This window comes from Zalophus californianus, chromosome 1 (assembly GCF_009762305.2).
Source record: "Zalophus californianus isolate mZalCal1 chromosome 1, mZalCal1.pri.v2, whole genome shotgun sequence".
Classification (NCBI taxonomy): domain Eukaryota; kingdom Metazoa; phylum Chordata; class Mammalia; order Carnivora; family Otariidae; genus Zalophus; species Zalophus californianus.
Window position 1 is genome coordinate 50,990,071 of NC_045595.1, and position 13,312 is coordinate 51,003,382.

Here is a 13,312-nt window from a genome sequence, read left to right on the forward strand (position 1 = left end):
CTGTGACATTCTCCAATGCCACCAACTACTGCATCCTTGGCTGGCTCAGTGAAAAATTCTGCCCTTCAGTCTCTGCTCTGCAAAACGAAAGCAACCACAGAACTCAGCTAGTTAGTGCCAGGATTGCATACAATTAATAGTGGCAATGACAACATACCGTGCGTGTATATGCTGGTTCATATTTTATAAAGCCCTTTCATATCGCTTATCTTATTTGGGCCTCACAATAACCCCAGGGGGACAGTGCAAGTGGCCTGTTTTTAATCCCATTTGAGGAAATGAGTGTATAAGTGGCAGCTCTGATGGGAGAATTATTTTATAACCTCAACTATGAGGATGGCTTTCCTGTGTCACAAAACCCGTAAGCCATAAAAGCCTGACAGAATCAACTGCCTAACAATTTTTTCAAGATTCTGCCTGGTCAAAACCACCATAAAACAAGGTGAAAGACAAACTGCAAACTGAAGAACAATATTTGCAATACCTATTACAGGCCAAAGACTAATTTCCCTAATACACAAAAACATACGATTCCAACAAATACTTGTACGCAAATGCTCATAGCAGCACTGCTCATGCTAGCCAAAAGGTGGAAACTATCCAAATGTCCATCAGCAGATAAATGGAGAAATAAAACATGTTCTATTCATACAGTGGAATATTACTCAGCCATAAAAAGAAATGAAGCATTGATACATGCTACAATATGAATGAACCTCAAAAACATTATGCCAGGGGTGCCTGGGTGGCTCAGTTGTTGAGCGTCTGTCTGCCTTCGGCTCAGCTCATGATCCCAGGGTCCTGCGATCAAGCCCCACATCGGGCTCCCTGCTCGGCAGGAAGCCTGCTTCTCCCTCTCCCACTCCCCCTGCTTGTGTTCCTTCTCTCGCTGTGTCTCTTTCTGTCAAATAAATAAATAAAATCTTAAAAAAAAAAAAAAAAAACATTATGCCGACTGCAAGAAGCCAGACACAAAAGGCCACATATTGTAGAAGTCCATTTATATGAAATATCCAGACTAGATAAACCCACAGAGACAGAAAGCAGATGAGTGGCTGCCAGGGGCTGGCAGGTGGGGCATGGAGAGCGACTGCTTAACAGATACAGGGTCTCTTTGGTGGTGATGGAAATGTTTGGGAACTAGAAAGAGGTGATGGCTGCACAACGCTGTGAATGTACTAGATGCCACTGAATTGTGCACTTTAAAATGGTAATTTTGGGGACACCTAGGTGGCTCAGTCGGTTAAGCATTTGTCTGCCTTCAGGTCCGGTCATGATCCCAGGGTCCTGGGATTGAGTCCGCATCAGGCTCCTTGCTCAGCGGGGAGCCTGTTTCTCCCTCTCCCTCTGCCTGCAGCTCCCCCTGCTTGTGCTCTCTCTCTCTCTCTCTGATAAATAAATACAATCTCTAAAAAAATAAAATGGTAATTTTGTTATGTGAATTTCACTTCAATAAAAAATGAATACTTAAAAAAAAGTTCCTTCAAATCTATGGGAAAAACACCAACAGTCCAGTAGAGAAATAAGTAAAGGATATAAATAACACTTCACAGAAAAGGAAAAACCTATGAAATGTTAATCAACCTCATTCATAATGAACATAAATCAGGGGCTCTAACAATGTCAACAGAACACTGTATGTCTTTCTCCAGCTCTCCATTCCGCTTTCCTGTATGGTGGCAGGCTCTCCCCACAAGATGGCAGAGGTGGCCCCAGCAGCTCCAGGCTCCCATTCTCCCAGCTTGGAAATTCCAGCACAGAGGGCAAAGTCTTTCCCAAGAGTTCTAGCAAAAGTTCCAGGAGTCGTCAACTGGCCCAGGCTGGGAATCACTGTGGCCGGAGGGGTAGAATGTTCTGCTTGGCCAGGCCTGGATCGTGGGCTTATCCCTGGAACTGTGGGATGGGGTCAGTCCCAAACAATCCACATGGCCCAAGAGATTCTGAAAGAAGGATCAAGGGGCTACTCCAGAAGAAGGAGGAATGGATTCTAGATGAGCAAAATCAACATGTGTCTGCTATGAAAAGGATATGGGAAAAAAGGAAGGGGAGTTCACAGAAGAGACCCATGGAAAATGTAAACACTTTTGCCATTCTCCCCATTCTTCACTCACTCCTCCCCAGAGGAGAAAAAGAGATAGCCAATTGGTGAGTTTGAAAGGAGGGACTGAACTTGCCCCTTCATCTTCTCTTTTTGGATGTCCCTCCTGATGAGAAGGATACATTCTGCTCTGCTCTTTTGACCTTGCAGTAGGAGGAGCAGGGCTAGCTCTGCTCTGTCCCCCTGTGGAGGACACTTGGGGTGCCTAAAACTAGCTGGGAGAGTCTAATTCAGATATAGAGAGTTAACTCCCCTTTTTGGACATTCACCTAAACCATGTCCAAATGGATAAAAACCATTTTTATCACAAATAAAGCTTATATTTTGGGGTTTTTTTGTTTTGTTTTGTTTTGTTTTTAAAGATTTTATTTATTTGACAGAGAGAGAGAGAGCAAAAGCAGGGGGAGTGGCAGGCAGAGAGAGAGGGAGAAAACAGGCTCCCGCTGAGCGGAGAGCCCAATGTGGGGCCGGATCCCAGGACCCTGGGATCATGACCTGAGCTGAAGGCAGACGCTTAAATGACTGAGCCACCCAGGCGCCCCTAAAGCTTAGGTTTTAAGAAGCAGAGTAACACGAAGTTTTTGGAGCTGGGTTGGAAGCCTGGCTTTGCCATCCACTAGCTGTGTGACCTTGGGCGAGTTGCTGGCTGGCATCTGGTAAATACCTCATGCATGTTTGTTAAATAAATACAGAATCTACATCCGTCTCCTTTATCTACTTCTCAGTTGGTTCAAAACTTGAAAGGGGAAGAAAAGGGTATTATATGGGGCACTTGGGTGGCTCAGCTGGTTTAGTGTCCATCTCTTGATTTTTGGTCAGGTCATGATCTCAGTGTCAGGAGATTGAGCCCCACGTCAGGCTCAGCATTCAGTGCAGAGTCTGCTTGAGATTCTCTCTCTCCCTCCCCATCTGCCCCTCCCCCCGCTCTTTGTCTCGATAAATAAATAAATAAATATCTTTTTTAAAAAGGGGGTGTGTGATATATTGACCCCATGAAAGTCCAACACTAAAGAACTTGTACCTTTTTAAGTTTTTAAATTCTAAGGTATGAGGGTCCATCACAGCAATGCACAGTTATGGGTGTTTTGTCAGGTAGCCATGAGTGTTAGTCTCTTCAAGCCGCTATAACAAAATGCCACAGCCTGGGTGTCTTATGAACAACAAACATTTATTTCTCTTAGTTCTAGAGGCTGGAATTTAAAGATAAGGGTGCCAGTGTAGCTAGGTAAGGGTCTTCTTCTGGGTCACAGACTGCTCATTGTATCCTGACAAGGTAGAAGAAACTAGGGAACTCCCTCAGTTCTCTCGCTCTCTCTTTTTAAGATTTATTTATTTTAGAGAGAGAGACAGATTGGGGGTGGGGCAGGGGCACAGGGAAAGAATCTTAAGCAAACTCCCTGCCAAGCAGGGAGCCTGATGTGGGGCTCAATCTCATGACCCTAAGATCATGACCTGAGCCAAAATCAAGTTTCAGCCGCTGAATGGACTGAGCTACCCAGGCGCCCCATCATGTCTCTTTTATAAGGGTACTAATTCCATTCATAAAGCCTCTACCTTCGTGACCTAATCACCTCCTAAATGCCCCACCTCCTAAGACCATCACATTGGGTGTTAGAATTCCAACATGTATATTTTGGGGGAACACAAACATTCAGACCACAGCACCAAGCTATAATGACAGGCCACATCTCAGAGACCAACAGATGCCTGCCTAGGTCACAAGTCCTCAAAATCGGAGAGAGGGCAAGGATGCAAAACAGGAGATCATGAAATAAGAGCATGGGGAAAAAGTTCCAGGATCAGGACAAATGACCAACTTGAGACTCCCAGAGTCTCAGTCTCCTCATCTCTGCAATGGGAGAATAATAAAATTTCTTAGCGTTCCTGGAAGCATTAAGTGAGATAATGAATGAGAAGGTTTATCGTATGGCTTTGAGGAATTATCAAAGTGCCCACTGGAGGCTGTGTATGCAGTTAATGAGTATGTCCTGACCACCTTAGATGCCCTCCATCAAGTACTGGGAGAAGAGATGATATGACTTGATCAAGATCTTATAGCTCATAACTTTCGGAGCTGGGCTCTAAACCTCTGTTGTCTGACTCTACTACATCATGCAGGCCATAGACTGCCAATAAATTCCTAAGAGATCTAGAGATCAGGGTAGGAAATGGAGAACATCAAATTCTTGCCTTGTCTCAGTGTCAGGGACTGAAGGTTGTGTCCCCCCTCCAAATGCCCATGTTGAAGTCCTAGGCCACAATGTGATGGTGTTTGAAGGTGGGGCCCTTGGGAGGTGATTAGAGTAAGGTGAGGTCAGGAGAGTGAGGTCTCAGGATGGGATTACTGCCTTACAGGAAGAGACACCAGGCAGCTTGCACTTGCCCTCCCTCTACCCCTCTTTCTCTCCTTCCATCACTTCATCTGTTCCTCCTTCCCTCTGCCATGTGAGGATACAGTGAGAAGGAAGCCATCTGCAAGCCAGGAAGAGGGGGCTCTCACCAGAACCCAACCATGCGGATACCCTGATCTTGGGACTTTCAGCCTCCAAAAGTGTGAAAACATAAATGTCTATTTTTTTAAGCCACCCAGTTTGTTGTACTTGTTATGGCAGCCCAAGCTAAGATACTTAGGTTAGGAAGCCTGGAGAATGGTTAACTCAAAATAATAATAATGATGATGGGGAAAAGAGGGTATAGGGAATGAAAGTCGCTACACCAAAGGATATGAAAGAAAATTGTTACTGCATTTACCTACTCATTCAATAAATACATCTTAAGCACTTCTCATGAGCTAAGCCTACGAAGAACTAGAGACAATCATGAACCAGACGGACACCGTCCCAACTGTCATGGAGATCTTAGTCTAACAGAAGAGACAGGTAAAAAAGCAATTATAATTCAATGTGATGGAGAAGTACAGGCAGGGTTCCATGGGACCTAATACTAAAGGCACTTGACCTGGGCTTAGAGAGCCAAGAGACAGATTCTCAGAGGCAGAAATTTCTAAGCTGGGCCTAGAAAGACAGAGAGCTGGAGCCAGTAAGTCCAAGACAGGAAGGGAAAGTGCCCTGGGCAGAGGGCGCAGCATAAGCTGAGGGGCGATAATTAGTGTAGCTGGAGCCTGAGCTGAAGGTGGAGCATGAGGGAGATGATGCTGGAGAGAGATGTGGGCCAGAGTGTGAAGAGCCTCCTAAGCAACAGTAACAAGTTTGGAGTTTGGTTGGGATTCAATCAGGAGCCCCCGAAGGGGACTGACCTCATCAGATTTGTAATTTCAGAAAAGGTGACTCCAGTGGCAGTGTGGAAACCAGACCAGAAGAAGCAAGACAAAGGACTAGAGGGCCAGAGGAGAGGCTGCTACCATGTTTTAGGAGAGACATAAAGGTGAGCCAGACAGGGTAATACCATGTGCTGCTGTCCTGGGAGGATGGGGTACTTTACAAACCTTGCCTCATTGCGTCCTTGTATCAGTGACAGCACACCCTGGGTACTATTATTGTCCCCATATTTTCAGATAAGAGATTGTCTCCCAGAGCTACCCCTCTGGGATTAGCTGCTGCTGTTTTGTCCCTGATACCAAGGGCCCAGCTTCTCTTACTTGAACAGCGTTAACAGCCTCCTCCCCGGCCCTCCACCTCCAATCTCGCCTCCTGTCAGTCCATGATCAATGTAGGAGCCAGAACAAGCTTTTAACATGTAAATCAGATCATGACAGCTCACTGGTAAAAATCCTGCAGTGGCTTCCCACCACTTAGAATTAAATGCATACTCTTCGCCATGATCCCATGTGATTGGGCCTCTACTTGCCCCCGGCCCCATTTCATACTGCACCCTCTCTGGTTCCCTACTCCAAGCCACAGTGGCTTTCTTAGACTTCTGGAATGCTGTTCACTCAGCTCCTTCCAGGGCCGTGGTCATGTGTCACCTTCTCAGAGAATCCCACCCAGACCTATTAGAGGGCAACTCTAGCCCATTCCTATGTTTCATTTTCTTCATAGTAGCACCACATCTGAAATTACCTTATTTATGTATATGTTTGTTCACTGAGTGACAGTCTCCAGACCCTTCCCACCCTACCCACATTAGACTAGTGAGTCTGATAGAACTTTCCGCAATGGTAGAAATGTTCTGTACCTGTAATGTCCAATATAAGAGCCACTAGCCTATGGAGCACTTGAAATGTGGCTGCGGAATTAAAGTTTTAATTTGAGTTCATTTTAATGAGTTCAAATTTAAATTTAGTGGCTATTGTATTGGACTGAGCACCTCTACAGTGTAAACTCTAAGAAGGCAGGGACCATGTCGGTCACTACGTTCCTATGCCTTCAACAGTACCTGACATTTAGTAGGTGCTCAATAAATAATTCTTGAGTGAACGAACAAAGATATGAACAGATAAACAACAAAATCTCTTTTGACCTGCTCTTGGCTCTGCTCTCCACCTCACACGACAGGCCCTGAGGCCTCCCTCCACCGGGTGGAGTGGGGTTTGTTTGCTGCAGTGACCTCAGGCATTTGGCAGCAACACCAGGTGCCAGGGCAGCAGAATCAATTACTCCCTCCACTGCACTCCATTTGGAGCCAAACACCCCCTGTGAGGAGGTGGGATGGTAATGAGGCCTTACCAGTCCCCAGTAAATACTGCAGCTGTTTCCTATACAGTCATTGGGGCTTTATGGAATGTGGAAGTGACTCGGCCCATAAAGCCATGTGAATCGCTTTACTTGTCTATTTCTCCTCCTCCTCCTCCCTTGTCTAATGTTGGAAGGCACTAGGAGGGAGAACCAAGTCAGTATCAGGTCAAGAGGCTGAATTCAATTAAAGTCTTATTTGGACCCAATCTCTTTTAGGAAATGAAATCAGCATTGGGCTGAATAATATATTTTTTGCAAGTTAGGGTCCCTCCTGGGCTCCATTTAGGCAGAAAGATAATTCAGAACAGACATTCAGTCTGGTCTTATTTCTACACAGTGAGGATTAGGACATCTACATTATCCCGTGGCAATAAGACAAAGTTAGACTTCCCCCTGTAATCACCCCAAATGATGACTGAGAAAGATATGGCTGCCAAGGCCTCTGGAAAGCATGTTTCACCTTGTTAATTGTGCCCAGGATTAGATGGGAAAGAAGCAGACGCAGATGCTATGACAGAGAACAGACACTGGGTTCTGAGACAGTACAAACTGCGATACACTTTGCCAAGGTGCCTCAAGTTGAACTTCCCTGAGAATCCATGTCATGCAAGGCCAGAGGATGCTCTAAGGGGTCTGGTTTCCAGAAGCATGAAAGGAAACTCGTAGGCCTGCCCTGAGAGGCTCATACAGAGGGAAAACAGAAAGTATGACTACTGTATACTCCATAGTGCATGTCTCAGAACTTCCAGGCATGTGGTCTGAGATGCTTCAGGAAAAGAGATATATTTTCTCTGCAGTTTAGAAATTGTCCTTTCCCTAGAGAAGATTCTGTGTTATAGCAGAGAACAAGCAATATAGACCCATATGCTGTCCGGACAATAGCCAGACTCCAGAGTATGGGATGCTCTGAAAATTATAATAATAATAATAATGATAGTTACCACTCAGGAAGCCCCAACAATGCCAGCCTCTGTGCAAAGCCATTTCTCACGTTACCTCAATGAATCCCACAACTCTAGGACAGCTATAACTATCCCAATTTTACAGGGTATAAAGGGGAAGAATTCAGAGAAATTAAGTCATCCGCCTTGTTGGAGAGGCCCATGTGGAAGGAACTGAGGGTGACCTCTGACCAACAGACAGCAAGGAACTGAGGCCCTCAGTCCAACAACCTGTGAGGAACTGAATCTTGCCAACAACCACATGAGTCAGCTTGGAAGCAGATCCACTGTGGACAGAATTGTGCTCCCCTAAAATTTGTATGTTGAAGCCCTACCCACCAAAGTGCTAGTATTTGGAGGTGGGGCCTTTGGGAGGTAATTAGGTTTACATGAGCTCATGAGGGTGGGGCCTTATAAGAGACTAGAAAGCTTGTTCTCTTTCTCTTTCCATCCTGTGAGGACAAAACAAGAAGGTAGCTGTCTGCAAGCCAGGGAGAGAGATCTCACCAGACCCCGCCATACTGATCTTGGACTTCTAGCCTCCAGAACTGGGAAGACATAAATGCCAGTTGTTTAAGCCACCCAGTCTGTGGTACTTTGTCATGGCAGCCCGAGCTGACTAATATAAGACCTTCCCCAGTTGAGTCTTCATATGAGACCTCAGGACAAGCTGACACCTCAACTGCAGCTTTGTGAGTCTGAATTGCAGCCTGAAGCAGAGGACCCAAAGATTCCAAGCCTGAATTCTTTTTTTTTTTAAGATTTTATTTCTTTATTTGACAGAGAGAGAGAGCATAAGCAGGGGGAGTGGCAGGCAGAGGGAGAGGGAGAAGAAGGCTTCCCACTGAGCAGGGAGCCCAACACAGGGCTCGATCCTAGAATCCTGGGATCATGATCTGAGCCAAAGGCAGACGCTTCACCAACGGAGCCACACAGGCTCCCCAGCCTGAATTCTTGTTACACAGAAACTGTAGGATAATAAATGTGTGTGTCCTTGTGACACATTTGGGGGGATAAGTGTTACTTAGCAATACATAACTGATATAGTCACACAAACCACAAGTGCCTCTGCTCTGATTCTACATCAAGTCAACCTGATCTCAGAACCCACTGATTTTTGTATTCCATTGCACCGCTTTTTATGTATTTTTCCTTACCTTTTCCCAGGAGTGCTGACATAGGTGCTATTGCTCGGAAACTATCTGACACTGCCCCTATGCAAGTGATTGCAAGTCACTTCCCCAGTCTGAGTCCTCACAGGCCATCTCCTGAAAGGTTCTTTCTTTCTTTCTTTCTTTTCTTTCTTTCTTTCTCTTTCTTTCTTTCTTTCTTTCTTTCTTTCTTTCTTTCTTTCTTTCTTTCTTTCTTTCTTTCTTTCTTTCTTTCTTTCTTTCTCTTTCTTTCTTTCTTTCTTTCTTCCTCTCTTTCTCTCTTTCTTTCTTCTTTTTAAAGTTATTTCTTAAAAGAGGATTAGAAAGCTTTTATGTAGAGGTCTATATTCTGGGGACAATTTTGAATAAGGTCCCTTGCCTTCCTTTTTCACCTAACAAATATCATCTCATGACAATAAGAGTCAATAAGCATTTTCCAAGGCACACCGAAGTCAGGCCTTCCAGTCTGGAATCTTCAATGGAAGCAGTGCACTTTAGTAGTGCTGTGTCATGAGGTAAGGGGGAGGGTTATTGTTCAATCCGAATCAAGAACCCAGAGTTTCCCAGGGATGCCTGGGTGGCTCGGTTGGTTGGGTGTCTGCCTTCAGCTCAGGTCTTGATTCCAGGGTCCTGGGATCGAGTCCCACATCGGGCTTCTTGCTTGGCAGGGAGCCAGCTTCTCCCTCTGCCTGCCGCTCCCCCTGTTTGTGCTCTCGTGCTCTCTCTCTTTCTGACAAATAAATAAAATCTTTAGGGAAAAAAAAAAAAAGAAGAAGAACCCAGCTATGTAGTTACCTTTCCTTCAGGATGTTTCCCCTGCCATTGGCATGTCTGTGTTTGCCCCCCTAGATTTCCTAAGACTGGTTCTTTTTTGGGAACCACAAGTATCAGCCCTCTGTGTCAGTTGCCCCGATAAAACTGTTACTCACCAGTCCTGCATGAGATAAGGTCTAAACGTTTGTAAATCTTCCCACATACAACTGGAGTCAATCCATTCAAACACATTTCTACCAGCATCATCACACTATATGATGGTGAGAGCAAGTAAAGGAAGCCATCCACAAATGTAGTCTTGTTGGGAAATAGTTACCCCAAGAGAAGGCAAGAGCAAAAACAGGCTATTTTTAGCCTCATTACAGACCACACCAATTTTAATTAATCTGGATAAGTTAACTCCTTATCCATCATGACATGATAATGCTCCTAATAAACTGTTACACAAAAAGGTAGAATTTAAAAATGTGAGTATAGTATAATCTCACCTAGGAAAGGAAGAGAAAAGGAAAGAAAAAAGAAAAGAAAAAGCATTCTAAGGAAATGGTTCTCAAATATGCACGTATCAGAGACACCCTAGAAAACTTCTTTAAACACACTGGTGGCCCTATCCCCACAGTTTCTTATTTAGTAGGTCTGGGATGAGACTGGAAATTTTGCATTTTTTTTTTAAGATTTTTAAAATTTATTTATTTTAGAGATGGAGAGAAGGAGTGGGGGGAGGGGAAGAGGAAGAGGAAAGAGAGAATCCCAAGCAGACTCTGCACTGAGCATGGAGTCCAAGCAGGGCTCAATCTCACAACCCTGAGATCATGACCTGAGCTGAAATCAAGAGTTGGACACAACCAACTGAGCCACCCAGGCACCACAAAATTCTTCATTTCTAACAAGTTCTCTGATGTTGTTAGTCTGGAGATCAGACTTTTTGAGAACCACTGCTGTAAAAAATATGTCAAGATTCAATGGTTATCTATAGGAAGTGGATCTAGGGACAATTATTTTTAATGCGGTATAATATTATTCCATATTTTGAATATTGATAATAAAAGGATGTATTGTTTATAATCAGAAAACTACAGGGGTGCCTGGGTGACTCAGTCAGTTAAGCATCTGCCTTCAGCTCAGGTCATGATCCCACGATCCTGGGATCGAGCCCTGTGTTGGACTCCCTGCTCAGTGGGGAATCTGCTTCTCCCTCCCCCTGCTCTTGCTCCCTCTCTCTCCCTCTCAAATAAATAAATAAAATCTTTAAAAAAAAAAAAGAAAAATACATAAGTGTATAAAATAAAGGGGAAAAGTTGCTCTTTTAAATGTATGTGTATCATCATATAAACAAAATGAAGGATAAAAATCATGATCATCTCAACAGATGCAGAAAAAGCATTTGACAAAGTACATCGATTCATGATTAAAACTCTCAACAAAGTGGGTTTAGAGGGCAGACACTTAACCAACTGAGCCACCCAGGTGTCTCAACATAATAAAGGCCATATATAAAAAAACCACACCTAACATCCTATTCAATGGGGAAAACACTGAGAGCTTTTCTTCTAAGATCAGGAAGAAAACAAAGATGTTTATGCTTACCACTTTTATTCAGCATTGTACTGGAAATCCTAGCCACAGCAATTAGACAAGAAAAAGAAATAAAAGGCATCCATATTGGTAAGGAAGAAGTTAAACTGTCACTATTTGCAGAAGACATAATACTATACATATAAATCTCTAAAGACTCCATCAAAAAACTGTTAGAAGTAATAAATGAATCCAGTAATGTTGCAGGCTACAAAATTATACACAGAAATCAGTTGCATTTCTATACACTAACAATGAAGTAGGAGAAAGTAAAATTAAGAGAACAATTCCATTTACAATTATACCAAAAAGAAAAATACCTAGGAATACACTTAACTAAGGAGGTATGTACTCTGAAAACTGTAGAACAATGTACTCTGAAAATAAAGCTTATTCTCTTGGGGCGCCTTGGTGGCTCAGTCGGTTAAGTGTCTGCCTTTGGCTCAGGTCATGATGCCAGGGTCCTGCAATCGAGCCCCATATCAGGCTCCCTGCTCAGCAGGAGCCTGCTTCTCCCTCTCCTCCCTGCTTGTGATCTCTCTTGCTATCTCTGTCACTATCTCTCTCAAATAAATAAAATAAATAAATAAAATCTTAAAAAAAAAAGCTTGCTCTCCTTCTCTCTCCATCATGTGAGGACAAAACAAGAAGGTAGCTGTCTGCAAGCCAGAGTACTATGTACTCTAAAAACGATAAAACAATGATGAAAGAAATTGAAGACAACACAAACATATGGAAAGATAGTCCATCCTCATGGATTAGAAGAATTAGTATTTTAAATGTCCATACTACCCAAAGCAATCTACAGATTCGACACTGTCCCTATCAAAATGCCAACAGAATTTTTCACATAACCAGAACAGATAATACTAAATTTTGTATGAAACCACAAAAGATTCTGAATAGCCAAAGCAATCTTGAGAAAGAAGAACAAATCTGCCAGTATCACAATTCCAGATTTCAAGATATACTACAAAGTTGTAGTAATCCAAAACAGAATGGTACTGGTACAAAAACAGACATATAGATAAATGAAGCATAACATAGAGCCTAGAAATAAATCCATGATTACATGGTCAATTACTCTATGACAAAGGAGGCAAGAATACACAATAAGGAAAAGACAGTCTCCTCAATAAACACTGCTGGGAAAACTGGATGGCTACATGCAAAAGAATGAAACAGGACCACTTTCTAACACCATACACAAAAATGGATTAAAGACCTAAATGTGAGACCTGAAATCATAGAATCATAGAAGAGAGCATAGGCATCAGCCTATGCAACATTTTTCAAGCTATGTCTCCTAAGGCAAGAGAAATAAAAGCAAAAATAAACAATTAGAACTACACCAAAATAAAAAGCTTTTGCACAATGAAGGAAACCAAAATGAAAAGGCAACCTACTGAGTGGGAGAAAATATTTGGAAATGATGTATCTGATAAGGAGTTAATATCCAAAATATATAAGGAACTTCTACAACTCAACATTAAAAAAAAACCTCAAATAATCCAATTAAAATAGGCAGAGGAACTGAATAGATTTTTTTTTCAAAGAAGACATACAGATGGCCAACAGATGCACAAAAAGATGCTCAACATCACTAATCATCAGAGAAATACAAATCAAAACCAAATGAGATATCACCTTACACCTGTTAGAATGGCTAAAATCAAAAAGACAAGAAATAAAGAAGTGTTGTAGAGGACATGGCGAAAAAGGAACATGCTGTTGGTGGGAATGTAAATTGGTGCAATCATTGTGGAAAACACTATTGAGCTTCCTCCAAAAATTAAAAATAAAAATACCAGGAGTGCCTGAGTGGCTCAATCAGTTGAGCATCCAACTCTTGATTTTAGCTCAGGTCATGATCTCAGGGTCCTGGGATCGAGCCCCAAGTTGGGCTCCCCATTCAGCAGGAAGTCTGCTTATCTTGCTCTCCCTCTGCCCCTCCCCCTGCTCTCTCTCTCTCTCCCTCTAAAATAAATAAATAAATCTTTTTTAAAAATAGAAATACTGGGGCTCCTGGGTGGCTCAGTCGTTAAGCGTCCGCCTTTGTCTCAGGTCATGATCCCGGGGTCCTGGGATCGAGCCCCGCATCGGGCTCCCTGCTCCACGGGGAAGCCTGCTTCTCCCTCT